Source organism: Giraffa tippelskirchi, chromosome 10 (assembly GCF_054371585.1).
Source record: "Giraffa tippelskirchi isolate mGirTip1 chromosome 10, T2T-mGirTip1v1.2.pri, whole genome shotgun sequence".
In the NCBI taxonomy this organism is placed as follows: domain Eukaryota; kingdom Metazoa; phylum Chordata; class Mammalia; order Artiodactyla; family Giraffidae; genus Giraffa; species Giraffa tippelskirchi.
This window is the reverse complement of record NC_137284.1, coordinates 92,559,339-92,587,305: the sequence shown is the minus strand read 5'-3', so window position 1 is coordinate 92,587,305 and position 27,967 is coordinate 92,559,339. Positions and strand designations below refer to the sequence as shown.

Sequence of the window (27,967 nt, the reverse complement as noted above, 5' to 3'; positions counted from 1 at the left end):
TAGTACTTCTGAAATTCCCTATGATGAAGGACCAATTTTTCCTTTTTTCCATTTTCTATGGACCTGTAAATTTGTAAAATATTTTTATTGTATAATTGTATTTTATTATATGTATTTTTATAAAATACAGTAAAGAATTCTTAGGAAAATAAAATGGAAGAAATAAAACTTAAAAATATAACTTATTTTAGAAGTTAGATTCTACTATGAAGTTGTTTTAAAAATCCCTGAACTGTAATTTTTTTTCTAAACAGTCATGAGAGTTTAAAAAAGTCCAGGCCAGTTGTTTTATAGGTGCATCTTTTCATTTAGATTTGAGTGGTTGTTTTGTCATGATAAAAATCAGATTAAATACTTTGACAAGAATACAGCATAGAGGATTTTATATCCTTCTCAATGCCTTACAGATGGGGTACATAATTACTTCTAATGTTAATAACCACTTGATTAAAATGGTATCTTTCAGATTTTTTGATATCGTAGTGGTTTCTTTTCCCTTTTAAAATTAGTAAGATACTTTGAGACTGTGTGAATATCTGTTCTTTTATTTATACTGTGTCTTTAATGTACCATGATGTTTCTTGCCTGATTCAGTCAGCTGTGGGTTACAGGTGATAATTGTCTAATTGTTATCCTTTTACATTGACTAGTTATCATTCTTTTGCACAGAAGAGCTTTTCATGTCTGACAGAGTTTTTAAGCCACTGAGTAGAGACAAGCTCTGTCTTTTCCTTTTCTGCAGGATGAACGTCTGACATGGAGAAGATAGAATTGGATATTTGTATTGGACATCTCCCACTTCCCTTTCTTTACCTTTTCTATGATTGCTCTTTGTTCTGTTTCCCAGTGTTCTTTCTTTTCCCTAAACTCCCTGGTTCAGAACTGTATCTAGGTCTGTGAGGGCTCTATCTCCTTAAAATATCTACCCGTCTCCTTTTTTTTTTCCCCTCACTGTCAAAACTGATTTATTCAGTCCGCATTAATGCATGAGGTTTTGTTGTTTTCTTTAACTTTTCATACTGTTTGTATTTTAAGAGATTTCTAATAAGGTGAGTGAATGTATTAGATGACTAGTAGCCAGTGTGACATGGTGAAATATGAAGAAAAAAAAAAGAAAATTTGTAGGGGGTGGTTAATGCTGGGAAGCAGCCCATTCTGTGATCAGTGTCATGTAGGCTCATTTCTGAGACTGGGACCCTAAGTCGCACCTTTTTTGTTGTTGTTAATACCTTTTACTACTGGACTGCAGATTAATTTAAAGCCCCCGACCCCTCACCCCTAATCTCCTGTATGATCCCAGTCTATTTGTATGATGTTGTTACAAACGTCCGTATAGTCAAAGCTATGGTTTTTCTGGTAGTCATGTATGGATGTGAGATTGGACCATAAAAAAAGCTGAGCGCTGAAGAATTGATGCTTTTGAACTGTGGTGTTGGAGAAGACTCTTGAGAGTCCCTTGGACAGCAAGGAGATCAAACCAGTCAATCCTAAAGGAAATCAACCCTGAATATTCATTGGAAGGACTGATGCTGAGCTCCAATGCTCTGTCTACCTGATGCAAAGAACTGACTTCTTTGGAAAAGACCCTAATGCTGGGAAAGATTGAAGGCAGGAGGAGAAAGGGATGACAGAGGATGAGATGGTTGGATGGCCTGACCAACTCAATGAACATGAGTTTGAGCAAGCTCTGGGAGTTGGTGATGGACAGGGAAGCCTGGCATGCTGCAGTCCTTGGGGTCACAAAGAGGCAGACACGACTGAGTGACTGAACTGAGCCAAGAGGTAGATACAGTTATTTGTGTGGCTTCTTTGGAAAGTAGCAGTCTGTATATCTGGTATCTTCTAGAAGAAACTCTTGTATGTCTGAGAGTTCTTTAAATTAGCTCATCCAAATTTAGTGCATCTGTCTTCCTCCGATTCAGCAAACATTAGGGACTTGGTATAAGTGGGCATTGCTTGGCACTGGGGGTACAATAATGGGCAAGCAGATGTGGCCTTAACCTCCAGCATAGTGTATTCTAGTTGGGGAGTCAGATGAGTAAGACAGTTACACTTCTCAAAGTGAATGAAGAGTGATGGGAGTAGAATACGATGCTATAGTGAAACTATCTGGATTTGGCATGGAAAAGCAATATTTTTTGAAGACCAGGATGTTGGGGAGAGGTGAAAAATCAGGACACTATGGCACTTCTTCTGTGAAAAACCAGATAGTAAGTATTTTTGACTTTTCTGGCCACATCTCTGTTACAGCTACTTGACCCTATGATTGTAGTACAAAATCAGCCATAGACAGTAAAACGATGAATGGGTGTGGTAGTGTTTGAGTCAGACTTTATTTCTGGACAGTGTACTTTGAGTTATGTTTAATTTTCAGGTGTAATGAAATATTCTTTTTATTTAATTTTCCCCCCTCACAACCATTTAAAAATGTGAAAACCATTTTTAGCTCACATGTAAGAAAAACAGATGGTGGGCTGTAGGTTCCTAAATCCTGGAATATGGTGCTAAAAATCTTGTTATCAATTCTCTAAAAATGATGCTGTTATGTAATATATCTGTAGTCATTGCATGTGTTAGTCTGTTAGTAAGGTATACATTTGTAGGTAGGGTTGAAAACTATGGTATTTCTGCACCTCTTGCTATTTTTTTGAAACATTCCCATAATTCTTTAAGTTGAAAGTAAAGGATGTTGAGTATTAATGAAGGTACACATGCAGAGACACTTGCCTGGTGCAATTAATAGTAAATTTAGAAGGCCCTGATTGCAGTCATGATCTTGTCAGTTATTGGCTCTGTAATGTTGAGCAGGTCATTACACTTTCCTGAGCCTTGTTTATGAAAAAGAGAATCTTAACACAGATAGTCTCAGAGTTACTGTAAATAATAGCATACTTTAAAGCACCATGTAGTGTTAATATCTTAAAATTACACATCCATTTCTAATATCTTCACATATCATATAGATATAAGATGGCATTATGATTAATTAGTTTATGTCATTAAGATGTGTTCTTGAAGAATTCAGGCATCATGCAGATATTCAGTGTCTGCTGTGTGCTAGGTACTATTCCAGGTGTTTGAGGATACAACAGTAAACAGATATTGTTCTGTCCTTGTGGGTTATAAATCGATGTGATATAGTATCAGTCATAAGTGCTGTGAAGAAAGGGAAGGGGATAAGTAGGGATTGTGGGGATGGTGGATGAGGAAGAAACTGGGAAACTGCCTCTGGAAATGATGTTTGAACCAAGACCTTGTGGATTTGGGAAGTGGGGGAGCTTTCAAAGAGATAGAGCATACAGTGTAAAGACCTGAGGTGAGGTAAGAAAGAGTTTACTATATTTGAAAAGCAGAATAAAGGCCAGCAAGCATAGATTAGATCAAGTGATGTAGGAAGGTAGGGGACAGATTTATAGGGCCTAGTGGACCACGAAGAAGAGTTTTGATTTTATTCTGAGATTAAAAAGCTATTGGAGGATTTTGAGCAATGGAGTGAAATAACCTAAGTCCATTTGAAAGTGATAAATCTCCCTTTCCCCTTTGTCCTCAGCAATTTTTTGTCCTAAAGCCATTAGGTAACACATGGTGACGTAGGTACTCACAGTGTGAGGAGGGGATGTGGGAGGCTGTTGTTGCCCCTGAGCAGCTCGTGTGTGCTGAGTTGCTTCATTTGTGTCTGACTCTGCGACCCCATGGACTGTAGCCTGCCAGGCTCCTCTGTCCCTGGGATTCTCCAGGCAAGAATACTGGAGTGGGTTGCCATTTCCTTCTCCAGGGGATCTTCCCAACCCAGGGATTGAACCTGTGTCTCTTACTTCTCCTGCATTGGCAGGCAGATTCTTCACCACTAGTGCCACCTCGGAAGGCTGAGCAGCTTAATTGGTCCCAGTTGGGATGAGGAGGGTGGCCTGGAGCAGAGTGTCCATGCTGGGAGTGCCTGACAGCTGTCACAAGAGTCAGAGGCCAAGCAGGGTGAAGACAGGATTTCTCCTACCTGGTGGCCTGATATGGGATGCCACAGCTCAGTCAAGTTTAGGATAGGGTGTTAAGAGAGAGCAGACTGCATGGGGAGTCCAACCATTGCCTCCACCATGTATAAGGGGTGGCCTGTGGTGGAGTGTGAGGATTAAGTCATAGTAGTCTGTCAGTCTTAATTTTCTGATCTTGATGGTTTTATTGTAGTTACATAGACCATCCTTGTTCTTAGCATTTGAGTATGATGGAACATCACATTGGCAACTACCTCTGAGGTGGTTTGGGGAAAACATTTCTTTGAACTGTACTTTAGTGCAATTTTGTTGTTTCAAAACTGAAAAAGAGAAAAGAAAACCACAACCCAGTAATGTCACTCTGGTCACTGTGTAGGATGTGGACTGTAGAGTGGCAGGAGTGAAGGTGTGAGAATCAGGGAGGAGACTGCTGCGGTCTAGTCTGGCACATTTGGATAGTGGAGTGGGCAGGTGGTTTCAGTGGAGGAGGTGAGAATGGTCAGATGGCAGACTTCTTTTGAAGGTAGAGCTAACTGGATTTGCTGATGAATTACGGGATAAGAGTCAAGGGCAGCTTCTTAGTTTTTTCTTGTGTGTGTGTGTGTTTGCTTAGGTTTCTTTAAGGTGTGAGGATCTAGAAAAAGATCTTGCCATTAAATAATGTAAGAATTCTTTTTTTTTTTTTTTTAATAGGGTTTGTGAAAGCAACTGATTTCTAGTCTTAACTTACCCACTGAGAATGGCGTGTGAACTTAACTTCTGTCTTGACATTTCTGGTTCTTTGTTACTTCATGTGGATAGCATAGTATAGAATGTTTACAGTGGGACCATCAGGCTACTTTAGCCATGGGAGGTCTTGATAATGGATTAATTGCTGACTTCTAAAGAGCTTGTTAAGCTTGCATGGGTCAAACTGTAAAGAGGGAGACCCGGGTTCGATCCGTGGGTTGGGAAGATCCCCTAGAGAAGGAAATGGGAGCCCACTCCACTACTCTTGCCTGGAAAATCCCATGGATGGAGGAGCCTGGTGGGCTACAGTCCAAGGGGTTGCAAAGAGTCGGACATGACTTAGCGACTTCACTTTCATTTTCAAAGAGCTTGTTAGTGATGAAGTGAAATACTTTGTCTTTGAAACTATTTTGTTAAATATTTTTATTATTGACTTGGATAAAGACATCAGTTCAGTTTACTCTCTCAGTCATGTCTGACTCTTTGCGACCCCATGAATCGCAGCACTCGAGTCCTCCCCGTCCATCACCAACTCTGGGGTTTACCCAAACCCATGTCCATCGAGTTGGTGATGCCATCCAACCATCTCATCTCATCTTCTGTCATCCCCTTCTCCTCCTGCCCTCAATCCTTCCCAGCATTAGGGTCTTTTCCAGTGAGTCAACTCTTCGCATGAGGTGGCCAAAGGATTGGAGTTTCAGCTTCAACATCAGTCCTTCCAATGAGCAACCAGGACTGATCTCCTTTAGGATGGACTTGTTGGATCTCCTTGCAGTCCAAGGGACTCTCAAGAGTCTTCTCCAACACCACAGTTCAAAAGCATCAATTCTGTGGCGCTAAGCTTTCTTCACCATCCAACTCTCACATCCATACATGACCACTGGAAAAACCATAACCTTGACTAGACGGACCTTTGTTGGTTAAGTAATGTCTCTGCTTTTAAATATGCTATCTAGGTTGGCCATAACCTTCCTTCCAAGGAGTAAGCGTCTTTTAATTTCATGGCTGCAATCACCATCAGCAGTGATTTTGGAGCCCCCCAAAATAAAGTCAGCTACTGTTTCCACTGTTTCCCCATCTATTTGCCATGAAGTGATGGGACCAGATGCCATGATCTTAGTTTTCTGAACGTTGAGCTGTAAGCCAAATTCTCTTTCTCCTCTTTCACTTTCATCAAGAGGCTCTTTAGTAGTTCTTCGCTTTCTGCCATAAGGGTGGTGTCATTTGTATATCTGAGGTTATTGATATTTCTCCTGGCATTCTTGATTCCAGCTTGTGCTTCCTCCAGCCCAGCGTTTCTCATGATGTACTCTGCATGTAAGTTAAATAAGCAGGGTGACAATGTACAGCCTTGACGTACTCCTTTTCCTATTTGGAACCAGTCTGTTGTTCCATGTCCAGTTCTAACTGTTGCTTCCTGACCTGCATACAGGTTTGTCAAGAGACAGGTCAGATGGTCTGGTATTCCCATCTCTTTCAGAATTTTCCACAGTTTATTGTGATCCACACAGTCAAAGGCTTTGGCATAGTCAATAAAGCAGAAATAGATGTTTTTCTGGAACTCTCTTGCTTTTTTGATGATCCAGCAGATGTTGGCAATTTGATGTCTGGTTCCTCTGCCTTTTCTAAAACCAGCTTGAACATCTGGAAGTTCACGGTTCACATATTGCTGAAGCCTGGCTTGGAGAATTTTGAGCATAACTTTACTAGAGTGAGATGAGTGCAATTGTGTGGTAGTTTGAGCATTCTTTGGCATTGCCTTTCTTTGGGATTGGAATGAAAACTGACCTTTTCCAGTCCTGTGGCCACTGCTGAGTTTTCCAGATTTGCTGGCATATTGAGTGCAGCACTTTCACAGCATCATTTTTCAGGATTTGAAATAGCTCAACTGGAATTCCATCACCTTCACTAGCTTTGTTCGTAGTGATGCTTTTTAAGGCCCACTTGACTTCACATTGCAGGATGTCTGGCTCTAGGTGAGTGATCACACCATCGTGATTATCTGGGTCATGAAGATCTGTTTTGTACAGTTCTTCTGTGTATTCTTGCCACCTCTTCTTAATATCTTCTGCTTCTGTTAGGTCCATACCATTTCTGTCCTTTATTAAGCCCATCTTTGCATGAAATGTTCCCTTGGTATCTCTAATTTTCTTGAAGAGATCTCTAATCTTTCCCAATCTGTTGTTTTCCTCTATTTCTTTGCATTGATCGCTGAGGAGGGCTTTCTTATCTCTCCTTGCTATTCTTTGGAACTCTGCATTCAGATGGGAATATCTTTCCTTTTCTCCTTTGCTTTTTGCTTCTCTTCTCTTCCCAGCTATTTGTAAGGCCTCCTCAGACAGCCATCTTGCTTTTTTGCATTTCTTTTCCATGGGGTTGGTCTTGATCCCTGTCTCCTGTACAGTGTCACGAACCTCTGTCCATAGTTCATCAGACACTCTGTCTATCAGATCTAGCCCCTTAAATCTATTTGTCACTTCTACTGTATAATCATAAAGGGTTTTATTTAGGTCATACCTAAATGGTCTATTGGTTTTCCCTACTTTCTTCATTTTAAGTCTGAATTTGGCAATAAGGAATTCATGATCTGAGCCACAATCCGCTCCCAGTCTTGTTTTTGCTGACTGTATAGAGCTTCTCCATCTTTGGCTGCAAAGAATATAATCAGTCTGATTTCGGTGTTGACCATCTGTTGATGGTCATCTACTCACTCCATGCGTAGTCTTCTCTTGTGTTGTAGGAAGAGGGTGTCTGCTGTGACCAGTGCCTTCTCTTGGCAAAACTCTACTAGCCTTTGCCCTGCTTCATTCTGTACTCCAAGGCCAAATTTGCCTGTTACGCCAGGTGTTTCTTGACTTCCTACTTTTGCATTCCAGTCCCCTATAATGAAAAGGACATCGTTTTTGGGTGTTAGTTCTAAAAGGTTTTGTAGGTCTTCATAGAACCGTTCAAGTTCAGCTTCTTCAGCGTTACTGGTCAGGGCATAGACTTGGATTTCCATGATATTGACTGGTTTGCCTTGGAAACGAACAGAGATCATTCTGTCATTTTTGAGATTGCATCCAAGTACTGCATTTCAGACTCTCTTGTTGACCATGATGGCTACTCCATTTCTTCTAAGGGATTCCTGCCTACAGTAGTAGATATAATGGTCATCTGAGTTAAATTCACCCATTCCAGTCCATCTTAGTTCTCTGATTCCTAGAATGTCGATGTTCACTCTTGCCATCTCCTGTTTGACCACTTCCAATTTGCCTTGATTCATGGACCTAACATTCCAGGTTCCTATGCAATATTGCTCTTTACAGCATCAGACTTTGCTTCTATCATCAGTCACATCCACAGCTGGGTGTTGTTTTTGCTTTGGCTCCATCCTATCATTCTTTCTGGAGTTTTTTCTCCACTGATCTCCAGTAGCATACTGGGCACCTACCGACCTGGGGAGTTCCTCTTTCACTGTCCTATCTTTTTGCCTTTTCATACTGTTCATGGGGTTCTCAAGGCAAGAATACTGAAGTGGTTTGCCATGCCCTTATCCAGTGGACCACATTCTGTCAGACCTCTCCACCATGACCCATCTGTCTTGCGTGACCCCACATGGCATGGCTTAGTTTCATTGAGATAGACAAGTCTGTGGTCTGTGTGATCAGATTAGCTAGTTTTCTGTAATTTTAGTTTCAGCGTGTCTGCCCTCTGATGCCCTCTCGCAACACCTACCGTCTTACTTGGGTTTCTCTTACGTTGGACGTGCGGTATATCTTCACGGCTGCTCCAGCAAAGTGTAGCCGCTGCCCCTTACCTTGGACAAGGGGTATCTACTCATGATGGCCCCTCCTGACCTTGAATGTGGAGTAACTCCTCTCGGCCCTCCTGTGCCCATGCAGCCGCTGCTCCCTGGACCTGGGGTAACTCCTCTCTGCCGCTGCCCCCAGCCTCAGGCGCAGGCTAGCTCCTCTCGGCCTTCTGTGAGGTCCATTGCAGCCGCCCACACTTCTGTGGATAAAAACATAGATTACCCAATTGTTAAATTAGCACATGTAGGGATCTTGAGAGCTGCCCTTTGAGAGAAGATGCAGTTGGGAGTCATAAAACTCTTACTTGAAAGAAACCACCTCTAAGTGATTGTTACTGATGAATACCATCAGTTAACCTCCCAATGTACTTACTTCAGTGTACATGGTGGACTTTAAAATAGGAATAATAGGATTACTGGGTATAAATTGGAAATTAGTGGGAAACTCAAGGCATAATGCCTGATCAATGCACCCGTTAAATGTCAGTAGAACTCTTCCCCAGTCAGAGAGTGTATCAGCTTTGCTTATTCCCACTGTACGTTCATTTTTTTTTTTTTTTCAGGTATGAATCATTTGGTCAGAGTGCTTTTAAGGAAAGACATTTGAATATTTTCAAAAATTTGTTTCTATTGTGTAAACTTGGGTTGGCATTTTTGAAAAAAGCTTTTATAGGTAAAATTTTCAGCCAGTTAGCTTGACTCCACTGTGGAAGGGTGTCAGTTAAGTGATATGTTCTCAAATCACTACAATAGTATTAAAGATAAAAATAATATTTATATAATACTAAGCATAATGTATTTTTACCTCTTGGAAGTTAATGTACTATTTCTTCTTTGTTCTTCTTGAAATAGTCACTCTAAATGCAAGAAACGGTGGTTCCCTCTGTTGTGTTAGTATGTAGTATCTTCTACACATTAGTCCTAAGTTACTTAGTAACTAAATTTGAAGAAAAATTTTATTGTTCTTAGCATTCTGTATAGTGCCAGCAATATTTTATTTGCGTTAATAAGATCAGTCCTTACAAAAAGCTACTAACTGCTGTGTCTCAAATATGGAATATGGGTGTTTCAGAGAAATTTTTGTGCAGCTATGCCTTGTGGTTTGAAGTTTGAAACTCAGGAGGAAGTCATCTGATGCTTGAATTTTCTGATGTTTTCCTGATCCTTCACTTTCATTTGTTTATTAAAGAAGCTTTGGGCTTCCTAGGTGGCAAACGGTGGTAAAAAGTCTGCCTGCCGATGCAGGAGACATGGGTTTTGATACCGGGGTTGAGTAGATCCCCTAGAGGAGAAAATGGTAACCCACTCCAGTATTATTGCCAGAAAAATTCCATGAACAGAGAGAAACCTGGTGGGCTATAGTTCATGGGGCACAAAGCGTTGGACACAACTGAATGACTGTGCATGCACGCACAAGGAAATTTTGGTGTGTACTGTTTGGTGTTTTTCCCCTGGAGCAAAATTTCAATATTTGTGTAAATGTACATTTTTACTATGTCTTTTCATAGTTCTTTTTGACCCCCCCTTTTTTTTCTTCTCTCCACCTGCATCTCTGCTGTGAGTGAGGGTCTCTAAAGGTGTTAAGAGGAGACTACTGAGCTGGGGGGAGAATCCTGGCTGAGTGGAGACACATGACTAGCAGATGAGATATCTGTGCAAGCTTTAAAAACAGTTGATGCGAACGTCACAAAACATTCATCATTTTAAGATGAATAGTGGCAGTTGGTACATTGACAGAGTTGTGCAGCCACCAGTTCTTTCTGGTTCCAAAACGTTTCATCATTCCCCAAAGAAATCTTGTAGCCATTAAGCAGTTATTGCCCACCCCCAAGGCAACCACTAGTCTGCAATTTTTCTCTATGAATTTACCTTTTCTGGATGTTTATGTAGTAGAATCATAAAATATGTGACCTTTTGTGTTTGGCTGCTTTCACTTTGCTTAATATTACTAAGGTTCATCCCATTGTAGCATGAATGAGTCCTTCATTCCTTTTTATTACTGAACAGTATTCCATTATTTGTATATGACACAATTTGTTTATCCATTCATCCACTGATGGATATTTGGGTTGTTTCCACCTTTTGACGGTTAGAAATAATGCTGCTATTAATGTATGTATATATTTGGGTACTGCTTTTCACTTCTTTTGGTTATATACCTAGGAGTGGAATTGTTGGGGTCATATTGTGATTCTATGTTTAATTTTATGAGGAACCACAGGCTTTTTCCTCCAGAGGGTATGCCATTTGATATTTCTTCCAGCAGTGTATGGGGGTTTCTGTACACATTCATCAAAGATCTGTGTAGTCAAGGCTATGGTCTTTCCAGTAGTCATGTATGGATGTGAGAGCTGGACCATAAAGATGGCAGAGCACTAAAGAAGGCAGAGCACTGAAGAATTGATGCTTTTGAACTGTGGTGTTTTAGAAGACTCTTGAGAGTCCCTTGGACAGCAAGGAGATCAAACCAGTCCATCTTAAAGGAAATCAACCCTAAATACTCATTGGAAGGACTGATGCTGAAGCTCCAATACTTTGGCCACTTGATGGGAAGAGCCAATTCAATGGAAAAGATCCTGATGCTGAAAGATGGAAGACAGGAGGAGAAGAGGGTGACAGAGGATGAGATGGTTGGATGGTATCACCAATTCAATGGACGTGAACTTGGGCAAACTCAGAGTTGGCGAGGGACAGGGAAGCCTGGCATGCTGCAGTCCACGGGGTTGAGAAGACTTGAACAGGACTTGGCAAGTGAACAACAACATCATGCCAGGTACCCAGGTTTGAATAACCATTGCTTGTCTGTGAGTCAGGTGAGAAAGTTCCCAGCAAAAGGGACTGTTTCTGCCCAAATTGAAAACAACTGCCAAATATTTTTTATCTTGAAACATCCATTGATGCAGTGCAAGTGCTTTCTGTTTTATTACAGACTAGGTACTCAGCTTTGAGATTTAATAAAATTAGTTTTACTCTTTCATTAACACTCCTAAGTGAAACTGGCATTGCCTTAACTGCAATCCTTGTCAGTAAAGAATACAGTGACTCTTAGTGTGTTTTGGGGTCACTGCCTTGGTTGGTGCTGTGGTATCAGTGCTTTTACCCATTGTTTGTACATTGTCAGTGCAAATGTCAGTAGTGAAAAAGGCAATATCTTGGTATTGTTATGAAAATGGTTTTGATATTGTGGATTTCTTGGGATTTGTGAACTGTACTTTGAAAATTGCTGGAAGGGATGGGCATTCCCACTATTGAATTGATATGGCAGCTCTTTTTCCCAGAAAAAAGAGATAAATCAGAGTTGAATTTTCAAGTATAATGGGAAAGTTGTTGCTTAATCACTCAGTCTTGTCCAACTCTTTTGTGACCCCATGGATTGTAGCCGCCAGGCTCTTCTGTCCATGGGTTTTCCCAGGTTAGAATACTGGAGTGAGTTACTGTTCCTTTCTCCAAGGGATCTTCCCTACCCAGGGATCGAACTGCAATCTTCTGCCATTGACAGACAGATTGTTTCCTTCTGAGCCACTGAGGGAGAGGGGAAAACAAATCCTTACGGCTTTGCTGTTGTTCATTCTTATTTAAGACTCTTGACTGCCCTGTAATTCTAGATATTATTGTCACTTATTTGCAGGTGAGGTAACCAGATCCTGAGAGGTTAAATAGCTTGACCAATGTCATAAAACTAGTACATAGTGACTCATGAGCTGAAACTAAATTCTGGGTGAAATCGAAGTCCTTATGTTCTTTCCTAAGCCAAACATATCTCCAGATGGATGTCATGGATCCTGGCATGAGGAAGAGTCTAATGAGAAGGTCAAGTTATCTGTTCCCCTATCCTTGTACTAGTTTCTTATCTCATCATTAACCTTTTGCTGTTAAGAATAATAGGAATCTTAATTAGAAAGATGCTCATGGAAACAAGTTATACTTAATGGTATTTGATCTCATTTGAAAGATTGGAATAAAGGCAAGGAATGAAATACTGCCAAAGCTAAAAGTCTGAAACATAGTTTATCTGGTCAGTTCTCTGAGTTTCAGAGTTATTTATACTAGTTTGCTCTTGAAGGACTTAACATGAAGGGAAAGTTGTACAAGTGAATATTGTGCTTTACCTAATTCTTGAGAGTGTCTTGATTAGTAGACTACGCAAGGTAATGCTGCCTTCCAGTTCTTTCCTTATAGTTATTTGAGCTGTAGATTTTGTTGCTTAAAGAGCCCCTTTTCTTCAAGTTAAAAGACACCTTTTTAAAGATTACCTGAAATACGCCTTTTTATTTTTGCTTTGTGTACAAAGGCAGGAAGTTTCAGGATATCAGCTAGGAAGTAATTTCAGAAACTTTTAGTAAGCAATGCCTATAATTTGAACACAAATTAGGAGGAAAATGATGAAAGGGTCTCGGAATTACAGTACAGTATATTAGAATCATGCTGCTGCTGCTAAGTCACTTCAGTCGTGTCCAACTCTGTGCAACCCCATAGACGGCAGCCCACCAGGCTCCACCATCTCTGGGATTCTCCAGGCAAGAACACTGGAGTGGGTTGCCATTTCCTTCTCCAATGCATGAAAGTGAAAAGTGAAAGTGAAGTCGCTCAGTCGTGTTCGACTCTTCGCGACCCCATGGACTGCAGCCTACCAGGCTCCTCCATGGGATTTTCCAGGCAAGAGTACTGGAGTGGGTTGCCATTGCCTTCTCCTTAGAATCATGCAAATACAGTTAAACTGAAGTTTTATTTGTGTGATCATCAAGAATATTTCTAGGCATGCCATAGGGATGAGAACACAGATGTGTAGTGTTTGGAATGTTATAATACTACCAGAAACTGTAGGGGTTATCTGATCAAGTGGTTTTAGACCAGTAAAATCTTTTCTTGAATAGAAATTGTATCTAGGAGTCTTAATTTTTAAAAATAAAAGGCAGATGTTTGAAATGAGAGTTGTGGGTCTGAAATTCTCCTGCTTGTTTGGCAGGTTCTGTTTGTTGCTGCTGCGAGCCTTTAATAAACAGCATTAACATGGACTGAGTGTTCATTCTGGTCCAGGTACTGAAACACTTCACATGCGTGATTTCACAGTTGGAAAGCTGCTCATCTAGTTCAGCTCCTGAATTTTATCTCTGAAGCAGCACACCCACAGAGCTACTATGAGTTGCCCAGGGTCTGAAACTCTTCAGTTCCTCTGGGGTCTGAAACTAGTTTATAGTTATTGTTATCAAAATCCTTTTGGTCATTTTATCTAATGATATGTCTGTGTGGTGTGTTATTTTTCCAAATGTGAGACTAATACGTGTTCATTGCAAAAAAACAAAAACAAACTTACAAGAGTATAAAAGGGAAAAAAAAATAGTTAACGTCAATATTTAGAGATTAATCATATTTTGGTGTTGATTTTTCTAGTCTCCTTTATAAATTGTTTATTAGAAAATTAATATACCTATACCCATCTTGTTATGAGTCTTTTATGGTTAACAATATATTCTAAGAATAGTCTCTTTTTTCAAAATATTCTTTGTGAGAATGATTATTTAGTGAAGTTTTACTAAAGTTGAACAGTTTATTGAATGTTCCCAATATTGAACTTTTTTGATCTCCCCATTTTTGCTATTATATTCAATGCTTTAATAAGCAGCATATCATTTCTTGAGTACTAACTTCTAGATTTCAAATTACTGGATCATTTAAAATATATATTTTGAAACTTATTTTCGTATTAATCTTTGGAAGGTGTTGCTAGTTTATACTTTCACAAGTCAAAAAACATTTTAACTCTTATGTTGGAGTGTAGTTTATTGACAGTGTTGTTTCAGTTGTACAGCAGTGATTCAGTTATACATACACATGTATCTGTTCTTTTTCAAATTCTTTTCCCATTTAGGTTGTTAGATAATATTGAGCCGAGTTCCCTGTGCTATACAGCAGGTCTTCCTTGGTTATCCATTTTAAACAACAGTATGTACACATCAGTCTCAAACTTCCCCACTTTTCTTCCTGACATTCTCCCCCCTGGTAAACCATAAATTCAGTCTCTTAAGTCTGTAAGTCTGCTTCTGTCTTGTAAATAAGTTCATTTGTATCTTTTTTATTTTTTTTAGATTCTGCATAAAAGTGATATCATATTTTTCTCTTTGTCTGACTTCACTCAGTGTGACAGTCTCTAGGTCCATCCGTGTTGTTGCAAATGGCATTATTTCATTCTTTTCTATGATTAAGATTCCATTATATATATGGACCACATCTTTATCCATTCTTCTGTTGATGGGCTCACAAGTCATTATTAAACTCCTATGAGTTCTGGACTGTGCCATTAAAACAAATAAGTCATTATTTAAATCTGCATTTGTTTGATTGTAAATGAGGCCAAACTTTCCTTCTTCATTAGCTATTTTTGTTTTTTTCATTTGTAAATTCCCAGTATTTTTACTTTGCCTATCTTTCTATTTGGATGTTTTTTTTCTCTCTTAAAAAATAAGAGTTGAAGAAACACATATTCTTTTGACTCACTACTCTGTGCTTCCCCACCCCCACAATATTTTAATTTTTCAGTGCGTGTGATGTCTTATCCCTTCTTTTATGGTGTTGTCAGCCACTGATGACCATTGACACATCCATTAATTCATTAGGTGTTCCAAAATGCTGATATTGTAGTTTTGTCATTTTTTCTTTTATTTATTTCCTGGAATATTTTGTAAAGAAAAGTGTCCTCATTTTAACTGTTTGGATACATCATGTACAGTTGGTATAGGCAAGTAAATATACATGCTTGATTCTTTAATATTAATTAGCATTTTTGAAATAGTTGATTTTACTAATTTCTTCCAAAAGGACTAAAAGGATTAAATCAGTAGGTTTAAATATGTTTATATATTATTATATTTATTAATGCATAAACTATTCCATCTGTAGCCAGCAGGAGCTCCTTGAACACAGCTAATAAGAGACAGGGCTCTGCTCTCCACCTCTCTGACCTCTGCTCTTGCCTTTCACAGGCCACATACAGTCTGTGGAGTTGAGCTGGATGTTCTGAGATGCCTAGAAGAGAGAGGAGGCTCACTGAAGGTTCTTGGGGAGTAGAGTTAACTAACTTGTTGCTGATCAGCACAACAGATACATGCCAGGGATACAGTAGTGACCATGAATAATTAATTTCAGATAAATACTCTGGAGGATATGAAATAGGGTGACATGTTAGTGAGAGAATTTACTGGTTTAGGCATCAGTGAACGGAATAGTTTTTAGTTGTTGTGCACCTGGAGTCTGTAAGATAGAATCTTGCCTTTCATGACCCCAAAACAAACCATGGAGTCATTGAATGGGGCTGTGTTACATGATTTTGAGTAGAGAAGGAACCATCTCCTGAAAGAGCAGTTGAAAAGTGAGCTTAGAAATGTGTGTTTAAAGCTTTAAGGTGGATTTAAATTTATTAAGATTTGGGAGACTATGTACTTCTATTAATAATTCCTCAGTAATTCCTCTAATTGCATGTGGTAAAAGTAATTCTGTAGTTAAAATGGCAACCTGTCCTACAGTGACACCTCAGGAAAGAAATCTCTTGACTGTAAAGTAAAAGCCTCCATATTTACAGTCTAAGTTTTGTAGTCTTTGAAGAACTAACTTTTTGACTGTTTCCTGAGGTAATGGCTGTTAGAATTTACTGGAGGCAAGGAGAGGGGCGTGGTACTATCTTCTTTTGGGAAAGCACTTCAATTACAATTTTGAACATGTTAACCATTTTGGTGGAAGCACTGTTCATTGAGCTTTTAAAAGTCTGTACCATGATTCACTGTATGAAGCCTGGATCCGTGCTACCTCTAACAAGGATTTCAGTCTTCAAGGTAGGGGGACTTAGCAAGGTCATCATCAGTATTGTGGATATACCTGAATGAGTAGACCAGGGCTCAGTAAATATTTTAAGGAAGCTACTTTAACCTAAAGTAGATGATGAAGTTCACCACTTTTCACTGTCTTTTTTTGTACATACTTTGTCCATTTAAAAGAAAACCAAAATTCTTGAACCTTCATTCCTGCCTATCCCATGGGTATTACTTTCCCTCTCTTTAATTGTCTTGCGAAGGATAATCCAATGGATGCCTTCTAAAGTATAAGCTCTTTATTTACAGTCTCCATATTCATTCATCTGCTTCTCCTGCCTTCCACTCTCGTTGTTTTCTATTTATTCGCAGTATGTGGACCTATTCATGTGGATGAGTCACACAGTATTATATAATGGCGAGGTTAGCAAAGTCAGAAGGCCTTCCATCCGGAAGTTGAGGGTGGTGATGCTCTCTCTTTTGCCTGGAGTCACTGTGAAACGCGCATGAGAAATTTTGCAAACTGTAAAGGGCCATACAGATGTAAGGACTTTGATAGTCCTAGTGGTATAGCTGCAGCAAGGCTTTGACTTGGCTAGAGTAACACAAGTAGTAGTTTTACTTGGTTGGAACGTGAGAATGTTTGATTTTTTCAGTGATTGGAAGCTCTCTGAAATAGACTGTGTACTCCTCTATCACTTGAGATTTTTCTTCCTGACTCCTGCTTGTCTTGCCTTGAGCTGTCACTGTGATTAGGTCCGTGTGTCATGCATGCACGCGCGCACGCACACACACACACATGTGTCTGACCGGGAGAACTTGCTTCCTTGAGGGTTGCCTTTTCCGAGACCTCCCCCTCCCTTTTTTTCTGTTTCTGTTGCTTCTCTCTGAGCTGCCTGACACCTGGTAGCTGGCCTTTTATATTCCTTGGTCATTTAGAGATTTAGAGTGCTCTTGCTTTGCCTTGGCTGGGTGAACAGGGTGTCTCCAAATGTTTGGACTTTCCATTCTGTTTTTGTGGTAACTTGAAACAGTTTCTTCGTGTCCCTCCCTTGTCTTTCTCTCACTACCTACCTTGCTTTTTCTTTTTTTAACCCTTTCTCCTAGTATCACAGCTCATTAAACTTGACAGTAACCAGAACAGCTCCTGAGCACAAGCACCAGTGGAAATAAAAAGACTGAGGTTGTGTCTAGGCTGTGCAGTAGTGAGGGTCGTGGCTCTACCACAGGGGTAACAGGCTAGAATAAAAAAGGAAAATTGATAGCAAGGCAGAAGTACTTAATGGAGATGAGGAACAGCAGTGCAGTAAGTCTGTGGCACTGGACAAGACAAAACAGAGCAGCTGTTAGGTCAGTGAGGGTGGGTCCTAGACTGTGGACACACACATGTGGGTGGACGTAGCACCAGGAAGCACCAGGGTGCACATGCTGCAGAGCTGCTCCCACACCACCTGCACTTTGCTCTTCCCTCTAGTAAAAGGTAACGAGAATGTGTTAACTTAAAACTGATACCTCACAAAGGTGGAAAAATGGGAAAATCTCATTTGACTAGTGGAGTTTTGATTTTATTGTTTTATATGGCACTGTAGGTTCAAAAGAATAGCTTCTTACTTTAAACAAAACATTCTTATTGAAGTATAATTCACACTATAAAATTCATCCATTATAAGTGTGTAATTTAATAGATGTTAGTATCTCATCTAGTGCCACCATCACCATGGTCTTATTCCAGAACATTCTCATCATCCCATAAAGAAACCCATACCCATTAGCAGTTGCTCCTCTCAGCTTCTGGCAACTACCAGTCTACTTTCTGTCTCTATGGATTTGCCTATTTTGGACAGACCATACAATATGTGACCTTTGTGTCTGGCTTCTTTCACTTAGGGTAGTGTTTTTAAGGTTTACCCACTTTGTAGCATATATCAGTACTTTATTCCTTTAAAAATTGAAAAAACATTGCAAAAATACACATAAGATTTTCCGTCTTAACCATTTTAAAGTATGCAGTTAAGTACATTCACTTTGTTGTATAACCAGTCTCTAGAATTATTTTCATCTTGCAAAACTGAAACTCTGTACCTGTTAAACAATTCCCCATTCCCTCTCCCCAGACTCTGGCAACCACTATTCTACTTTTTGTTTCTATGAATTTGATTACTCCAGTTATCTGATATAGGGTAGAATCATACAGTCTTTGACTATTTGTGACTAGCCTGTTTCACTTAGCATAATGTCCTCAAGGTTCCATGTTGTAGCTTGTGTCAGACTTCATTCTTTCTTACGACTGAACAATATTCCATGGTATATGTACACACCACACTTTGTTGATGCAGACTTGGGTTATTCATACTTTTTGTCTGTTGAAAATAGTGCTGCTGTAAATATTTATGTACAAGGATTTATTTGAGTAGCTGTTTTCAGGTCTTTGGAGGTATATACCTAGAAATGGGATTTCTGGGTCATGGGATAATTCTGTGTTTAACTTTTTGAGGAACTGCTACACTGTTTTTTCATAGTGATTAAACTGTTTTACATTCCCACCAGCAATGTGCAAGAGTTCCAGTTTCTCCACATGTTTTATAACACTTATTTTCCCTATTTTTGATAGTCAGCTTAATAGGTGTGAAGGAATATCTTGTAGTTTTTATTTGCATTCTTCTAATGACTAGTGATGTTAATCATCTTTGCATATGCTCATTGGCAGTTTTTATATCTTTTGCAGAAATGACTGTTGTTCTTGTTTTAATTGAGTTGTCTTTGTGCTGAGTTGTAGGAGTTATTCTGGGTGGTAGACCTTTATCAGATAGATGATTTGCAAATATTTTTTCCCATTTTATAGGTTGCTTTTCACCTTCTTGATAATAATTCTTTGCACAAAATAGCTCTTCACTTCTGGAAGATGTTTTTTGTCAACTAAGACAGTTAGGCAGGGTCATACTATGTACACAGCCAAACCTTTCCTAGTTTGTGGTTTCTCTGGTGGAAAAGAATAAAAAGTGTTGCTCTTTCTATCCTGTGCTATGTGAAAAGACTGAAGCAGTTGACATAAATATTGTGTGTTTGTGGAAAGGTGGGTTTGGGTTTTTAAACTGACACATAACTTAGTTTTTTTATGCTCCATTTCATTCCACAAAAGGTTTGAGAAAGCTTATAATGGATATGACAAAATGGAGAAATCTAAGCAGATAAAAATTAGAATCAAAGGAAAAGTAAGTAGATTAAAGACTGGACAGAAGAATGTCATTGGATATTTCTAGATGGAAGGAAAATGCATAGTAGTTGGTGTAGGATTATGGTGATACAAAGTTTTTTTCACTGTATGTGATGGTTTCTATTTTTTTCCCATTTAATATACATTAGAAAGGATAACATTTTACTACATTATTATTAAAATTCTGAACACATTTTTCAGACTTGCTGCCTTCTTTGCACTGATATATGATCCATCCTCATGGTTTTATCTGCTTCCTGCATTTGTGTTCAGTTCATCCCTCTTGCCTGAACTGCAGTTGGCTTAACTGCTCAGGAACCACTACCACCACCTCGGCTCCCTCCCAAAATCCTGTCTGAGTCCATGGACCCAGCAGGTCTTATGGACCCAGCAGGTCTGAGATATTCCAGCTTTATTTTCCTAGCCTCACACTTTACATTTCTTTACATCAGAAGTGTCAAGCTGCAGTCTGGCCTTTCTACCTTTTTCCTGTTTGGCTCAGTCCTTCTAGCCAAATAGCCCTGACCTCTTGGACTATTTCTCTGCAAACTCAAGAGTCTTTTCTCACTGCTTCATGCCCTCTACCTGCTCTGTTATTGCACTGACCACAGTGTTCATGGCGTTATGTCTGTGTGCTTTTCTCCTCTACTGAATGAGGACATAGAGTGAGACTCAATGCTTGTCCCCGTGCCTAGCAGAGTATGTGGTGCAAGGATGGCACCATGGAACCATGCCTGTCTATCAAATGAATAAATAAGACCTACACTATCTTGTGAAGTCAGAAATGGCAACCCACTCCAGTATTCTTGCCTAGAGAATCCTATGGACAGAGGAGCCTAGTGGGCTGCTGTCCATAGGGTTGCACAGAGTCGGACACAACTGAAGCGACTTAGCATGCATTGGAGAAGGAAATGGCAACCCACTCCAATATTCTTGCCTGGAGAATCCCAGGGACAGAGAAGCCTGGTGGGCTGCCATCTGTGAGGTCGCACAGAGTCGGAGACGACTGCAGCTACTTAGCAGCAGTAGCAGCAACACTATCATGAGGTGAAAAATGGTGCTTGTGGGTTGGATCACACCTGTGAATGTGTTCATGTGCCTGGCAATGCTTGGAAGCTTGGGATAGTTCACATAACAATTCCTTACTTCTGTATTCTGAAAAAAATGAGACTTTCTGGCCACTCTGTGTCTGCATTCTTTTGTGACAGCTGGGTCCTAGACCTAGGTTGTGGTTTGTGCCCCTTTTAGATGGTCTGCCATAGTCCCACCCTGCTCATCTTACAGGAGGTCTGGCTGTCCCCTTAAGACATTTGGGCTTTAGAGCTCTGATCTAGTGGATGGATGGATGCTATAGAACCAGATCTCTCTACATCTGTCTCTGATTGGCCTGTTGGTAGAAGGTGGACAGCAGTTATTTTGAAGTTTTGGTCTTTGGCATGTTTCTGCAGTTTTATACTTCTTTGAGTTGGTTAAGGATACTGCCTAAAACTTTGATACGTACATATACAACTAAAACAAAGTGCTGATGAATTGAATTTACAAGGACGTTAGCAGAATGACTGTGCTAATGACAAAAGCTTGAATAAAATGAAGTGTTTTGTTACTGGGGAAGTTTATCATTCTGAAGTTCCTAAATTCCTCTAAAACTTCTGATATATAATCTGTATGCTGCTTTATGGCTTTTTGGTTAAACTTTTCTTACGTTCAGGAAATATTTATGGACTTGCCTGGAAATATCTTTAAATTCTTCATGAAATTAGAGATGGAATTTTGTTATTTATGTTTGGAATTTTAAGACATTAAATAAATTGTTTTCTCAGTGTGACTGTGCAAAATTTATGTGCAACTTTTGGGGAGACATGTGGTCAATAATTCTCATTTTTTGATATATATTTTTATACAGCTGTTAAGAAATGCTTTTTCATGTTCTAATATTTATTTATTTGGCTGCATTGGGTCTTAATTGTGGCACACGGAATCTTCTTTGCATCATGTGGGATCTTTCTGTGTGGCACATGTACCCTCTAGTTGTGGCTTGTAGGCTCAGTAGTAGTGGTGTGCGGGCTCCAGAGCACACGAGCTTCAGTATTAGTAGTTGTGACTCACCGGTTTAGTTGCTTTGTGGCGTGTGAGATCTTAGTTCCCTGAGCAGGTATCATACCCGTGTGACCTGCCTTGCAAGGCAGATTCTTTACCACTGAACCACCAGGGAAATCTCTCCTTACATTTTTATAGGAGACTGATCACAAGCAAAGTAGTGTGGCCTGAGGAAATGGGGCAGTGCTGAAGGGCTTTAAGCAGGGCTGTAGTGAGATCTGTTTGCTGTTTTTGAAACTTGACTGCAGCAGTGGTGGGTGGAAGGTTCAAGAAGTGTGAGGCACCAGGGGCAGGCTTTCTGGTGGGGGAAGAAATGGTAAGGGTTCCAACTAGAGGGAGGGAGATTCCTCCTGTTTATTTTTGATGAAGTTTTAAGTACTTACGTTAATTTTGCAACTCTTTTTCAGATAAGATGAATGAGTACTGGAGGTAGGTGCCCAACAATATCCCCTTAATAGCTCCCATGCAGATTGAATAAAAGAAAGGGTAAGATCATCTCATAACTCTCTTGAGGAAAAGACTTTTAGTTGAATAAGCAGACACTCAGATTACCCTTTTCTGCCATCTGATACATTCAAGGTATACACACCAAGTGCTTTAGACACTCCAGACGGGGTTCTGGTAATAGGAAGGTAGTTACTGGTACCAGTCACCAAGCTGCAACCAGCCTAGTAGTTTAAGAGAAGAGATACTGTGTGGATTTCAGTCATGAGATTCACCACTTCCCCTCTCTTTGCTGCTGTTCCCTCAGCTGTAGATCCTAAAAGGATCTACCTCAAAGCGTAGTTGCAAAGACTAAATAAATTACTACATATTAAGTGTTTACAATAGTGTTGTAAGTAGAAATATTGTCATAGAAATTCTGTTAAAAACAGAAAAATACAGTTGGGTTGCATTATAGCCTTTTAGTCAGTCATCAGAATGAAGATTACAGTCCATACAGTTAGAAGTTTGTATATGTCTACCATACATTAAGGTAGCCACCTCCTTCACCTGTTGATTGCTCTTGAAATTCTAGTAATACAGCACTTTCCATATGAACAAGATGAACATTTCACATGTGAAAGCAGCCAGCATGCCGTGGAATGGGTTTTCCAGAGCTCTGCCACAACATAGCCCTGTGAGTGATTCTGAGGGGGAGTGGAAGGAGTACTCAGGTGCCATCTCAGTCTGTTTCACAGTTAGTTTTTGGAGAAAGGCCAGGGCTTGTTTCCTGCATATTTTTTAATTACCCTTGATGCAGATTTTTTTTTTTTTTAATGAAAACAGTATATAAAGTATTATGACCTCCAGGCGGAGCAAGAAAATCTCTAACCCCTAACTTGTAACTGTGGAACATGTTCAGGTGATAAGCCCACAACTCTAACAGTGAAGCTGTTGACCGATATGTATTAAGGCCTTCTATTTGCTAAATGCTTTTGCATGCATTATTTTGTGTCATCCTCACTACAGTTATGAGATAGGTATTCTTATTATATTCTGTTTTTGTAGATGATGATTAGGGATAGTAAGTAAGTTGATTTTAGGAGCTGTCATTCAAGTCTAGGCAGTTGGCCCATATTCTTAATCATCATTGTATATACTCTTCATTGTTAAAATATTATCACAACTATAAAAAATAAAGCATTCTGATTATATTTATAGTCAAATATAGAATATTTAGAAATGTAGAATAAAGGAAAAACCTCATAGTCTTACCACTTAAACAATGACTTTGAATATAAATTTGATAGCTTACGGTGAATGATGTCTGATTTGTGATCTCCAAAGATTTAGCTTCGGGACCAGGGACCAGGCTTGATCACTCAAGAGCTTTGTTGTAGCAAGAGTTTTATTAAAGTGAAAGAGGACATTGGAAAGCTTCTGACATAGACATCAGAAGGGGGACAGAGAGTACCCACCTTGCTAGTCTTAGCAGGGGAATTATATACTTTTTTAATTGGTTATTACAATAAGTCAAAAGAATGTCTCAAGGTCTTACTAGACCCACTCCCACAATTTACATTTTAAGATGACAGGATTAGAACTAACAATAGAAAGATCTTACCAGTGAAGAAGAACTAAAGAGCCTCTTAATGAAGGTGAAGGAGGAGAGTGAAAAAGTTGGCTTAAAGCTCAACGTTCAGAAAACTAAGATCATGGCATCTGGTCCCATCACTCCATGGGAAATAGATGGGGAAACAGTGGAAACAGTGTCAGACTTTACTTTTTTGGGCTCCAGAGTCACTGCTGATGGTGACTGCAGCCATGAAATTAAAAGACGCTTACTCCTTGGAAGGAAGGTTATGGCCAACCTAGATAGCATGTTTAAAAGCAGAGACATTATTTTGCCAACAAAAGTCCGTCTAGTCAAGGCTATGGTTTTTCCAGTGGTCATGTATGGATGTGAGAGTTGGACGGTGAAGAAAGCTGAGCGCCAAAGAATTGATGCTTTTGAACTGTGGTGTTGGAGAAGACTCTTGAGAGTCCCTTGGACTGCAAGGAGATCCAATCAATCCATCCTAAAGGAGATCAATCCTGGGTGTTCATTGGAAGGTCTGATGTTGAAGCTGAAGCTCCAATACTTTGGCCACGTCATGCGAAGGGTTGACTCATTGGAAAAGACTCTAATGCTGGGTAGGATTGGGGGCGGGAGGAGAAGGGGACTACAGAGGATGAGATGGTTGGATGGCATCACCGACTCGATGAACATGGGTTTGGGTAGACTCCGGGAGTTGGTGATGGACAGAGAGGCCTGGCTTGCTGCAATTCATGGGGTCGCAGAGAGTCGGACACGACTGAGCGACTGAACTGACCAGACCCACTCCCATAATATACATTTTAAGATAACAGGATTAGTCAGACAGGTTTTCAAGGAGAAACTGTCTTCAAGCAGGATACATGGATGTTATATAATCCTTACTAAGGAATGTAGAAAAAAAAAGTTTGTCCTTTCCTCCTTCTTGAGAATTCCAGACCACTATCTCCTCCTCAAGAGCCCCAGACCCCTCTCTCCTCCTTGGGGACCCTGGACTTCTTATCAACCTGCCTAGGAATTAACTTTCAAATTCATCTCAATTTCTGTGTTGCCTCATATTTAGTGATATTTATTAAAGACTTCTGCAAGACACTGTGCTGGAGCATTGTACAGGTATACCTTTGGTATTTTCCTTCAAGGAGAGTCTTTTTAAATGTAAAAGTATAATGTAAAAAGGGAGATTTAGGGGTTGCCAGTGGGGCAGCTGAGGGGCAGGGTGGGGGCAAGAGTGGCCTCTTTGCCTCATTGTGCCCTAATGCTGCCTGGACACTGTGCTGGCTGCCAGCACCATTAACATCTGGACTTTGGAGCACATCTTTGACCACCCATGGGAAATCGTTACAACAGCTGCGATGCAGAAATACCCAAATGCTATGAACCCGAGTGTGCTTTTAGTTGATGTACTGGACAGACACGTAGATCCCTCTGAAAAGTTGCATAGCCGTGCACTTCTCAGCACAGAGTGGGGACTGCTTTCCATTGTGAAATTTATTATTGGTGCAGCAAGAACCAAAACATATGTGCAAGAACATTCTATAGTGGATCCCAAAGAGAAAACAGTGGAACTTAAATCTAAGAATATTTCATTTACAAATAAGGTTTCAGTAGATGAGAGATTTACATACAAACCACATCCTTAAGCCCCAGAAAAAGCTATTTTGACTCAAGAAGCCATAATTACTGTGAAAGGAGTCAGTCTTGGCAGTTACCTTGAAGGGCTGATGGCAAGTATGATATCGTCAAACACTAATAAAGGCCAAGAAGCAATGGAATGTTTAATACATAAACGCTGAAATTGAGGAATTGACAACTTGGGCAAGAGGAAGCATACGGACACCAATGGCAGCAGCAGCATTTGTGGAGAAATGATAATGAAAGTTGATATATGACACCTAGTTTCCCAGGTTTCTGCAAGCTGACAGTGTATTTATTTGTTATTTAAAAAATACAACTCTATTTTAGGTAGAGTTTTTTTTTAAATAAGCTGAAGAAAAGCTATGTGACTTGATCAAAACAAAGATGTGCAGGGTTTCTTAATAAAAGGGGTCAGTCGAAATTAGTTTTTTCTGAAATGACTGATTTTGAGGATTCCAGTATTTATGCCAAAATTTAACAGTTTTTGAAAAATATACTTGGAAATTGGTGTTGGCAGATGGAACCTCCTTAAGGTAGAATTTTAAAGCTTTTCATGCATTGGAACTCTACCTGGCTCTGGACCAATCCCAGAACCAAGCAGAGTCCCCTCTGCATGTGACTGACTGCTGTGCTGTGATCAACTTGGAGAGCTTACATGAGGGAACTCACTTTTAAAGGAGAAATTGTTTCATTTTAAAAATACATTAAAAAAATAAAATAAAAATACATTAATTGTATAAAATAATTTGTTCTACTCTAAACCACCATTAAAAATCACAGTGTTTTAATTTTGTACTCAAATAGCATTTTTGGAGTAAAAATAATCACAAAAGTAATGACTCCAACAAAAGTGAAAAAAGAAAAAAGGTGAGATTTAAATAGTACTTTGAAACAACAGGAGAAACAACAGGAGAAAATAAAAAAATTAGAATATGCCTGGATGGCACTGGCAGTGAGTGGTGTTAGGGGGTAGGAAGCTTTTCTCATCTTCCTTGTTCTTGTTGGTATTTGTAGGAGTCCTAAGTCACCAGGTTCATAGACTTAAGTTCTAAAGTAAAGCACTTATACATTGGAAACTGTTTGATTCTTTATGCTTGGTTTTGATTTATCGTTTGTTTATCCTTTTTAAAAGATCATAAAATTTTTTTTTTAACAATAAGACCTTCTTGCATGAAGAAAAGCCTCTTTGTATTCACCATGGCAGATGTAATGACATTTGTACTTCTAAAATTTTCAGTAGTAAGACTACTGTAGCACTAAAATTAATTGCTTCAGTTGATCCCCCCTTTTCCCTACTGGGGAAATCATGCTTAAGTCTCCCTCCAAGATAGTTCATGATCTCTTTTACATTATATGGTCCAGCCCTTACACTGAAACCTCCTTTTGAGCTGAGACCTTTGTGTTTCCAGGCCATGTTCAGTTGCACCTGCCTGATATTCAGATCTCTTTTTCCAGTAAACATAGAAGGAAAGGCGTGTGTTCCTTTTCTTGGAGCTAGAATGGTATGATGATTTGACACTTGACCATTAATTTACATTTTGCATTTCTATAATCACATTGTGTTCCAGCATTTCTTTTTTCAGAATTGTAACTATTGATACATCTCCCCCTTCTTAGTATTATTTTCTTTAAATAAATGTTCCTGTGATAGTGTTTTAATTTTAATCCTGCAAAATTTCTGCCTTTGTTCCTCATTTTCTTCTTAAAAGTTGTTTTCTACTCAAGTTGGAGATGTATAAACATTAAAAATGCATCACAGCTAAAGACATTTGTAAGTGAACGTTTTGGTTAAATGCTTTTCCCGATGAAAGGTGGCATCTTGCCGGCCAGAGGGCGGCGGTTAGCGGCAGTCTTTCTATGTGACTGTTTCTTTTTTTTCTTTGTTCAGGCAGAGGAGTATCCTGCTTCTTTAAGGGTAGAAAACTCTTGTCCTCTTTGCTCCATGAGATTTTAAATCAATGTTGTTTGCTTGGTTTAAAAGAGTTGACCAGATGATTGTGGTGTGGTCTCCTGAGGTTAAAATTTCTACCTAAACAGTTCAGTTCTAGCAATATGTCATATGCAATAATAATAATTCATTGTTGTTATGAGTTTCATTAATGTTTTGAAACTTTGGTATTTTTGGTAAATATATTTGAAGACAGACTGAGAGTACAGAGATAGATGACCTTCTGTGGCCTGATGAAGTCCTTTAGCAGCCTGAAACACTGCCTCTTTTTCTCTCCCTGCAAACTGAAATCTGACTGTACTGAATTGCAAACTAAAGAAAAGAAATCCAGCACAGTTCTCACCATTGCCTCTGGCTCTTAAAACTAAATAATGTATGGATCTTGGCGAGAAGTATTCTGATCTTTGGGGGGTTCCTCTTTTGTTGTAAGCATGTTAAATGAACAGAAGAATGGATTAATAAAGCATAAGAATGAGGAAGAGAGCGTATTTTTTCTGGAAGAAGCTTTTTGTTTTTAAATGTTATTTATCTAATATAAACTGTATATGGATTCCTTTTCATGGTCTTTTATATACTGCTGTAATAAAGTAACAGGCAACAGGATTTTTGATAAGTAAATATCCTGTATCTTCTCCAAGCCTTTAGAATGCCAGAGAACAGAGAACTTTAATAAAATAGATACTTGATCCTAAAGCATTTTGAACAATAGTTATTTGTTGCCACAGTGTAGATGCTTCTAGGGT

The 27,967-nt window shown here is 39.4% G+C and overlaps 1 protein-coding gene and 1 pseudogene across 48 annotated transcripts in view; both read left to right on the top strand.

Annotated features, from left to right (window-relative positions):
• Positions 1–27,967, top strand: part of SRPK2 (SRSF protein kinase 2) — a 242,472-nt gene that overhangs the window by 46,244 nt on the left and 168,261 nt on the right. The window lies entirely within an intron of this gene.
• Positions 22,962–25,510, top strand: LOC145523932 (PRELI domain containing protein 3B pseudogene; annotated as a pseudogene).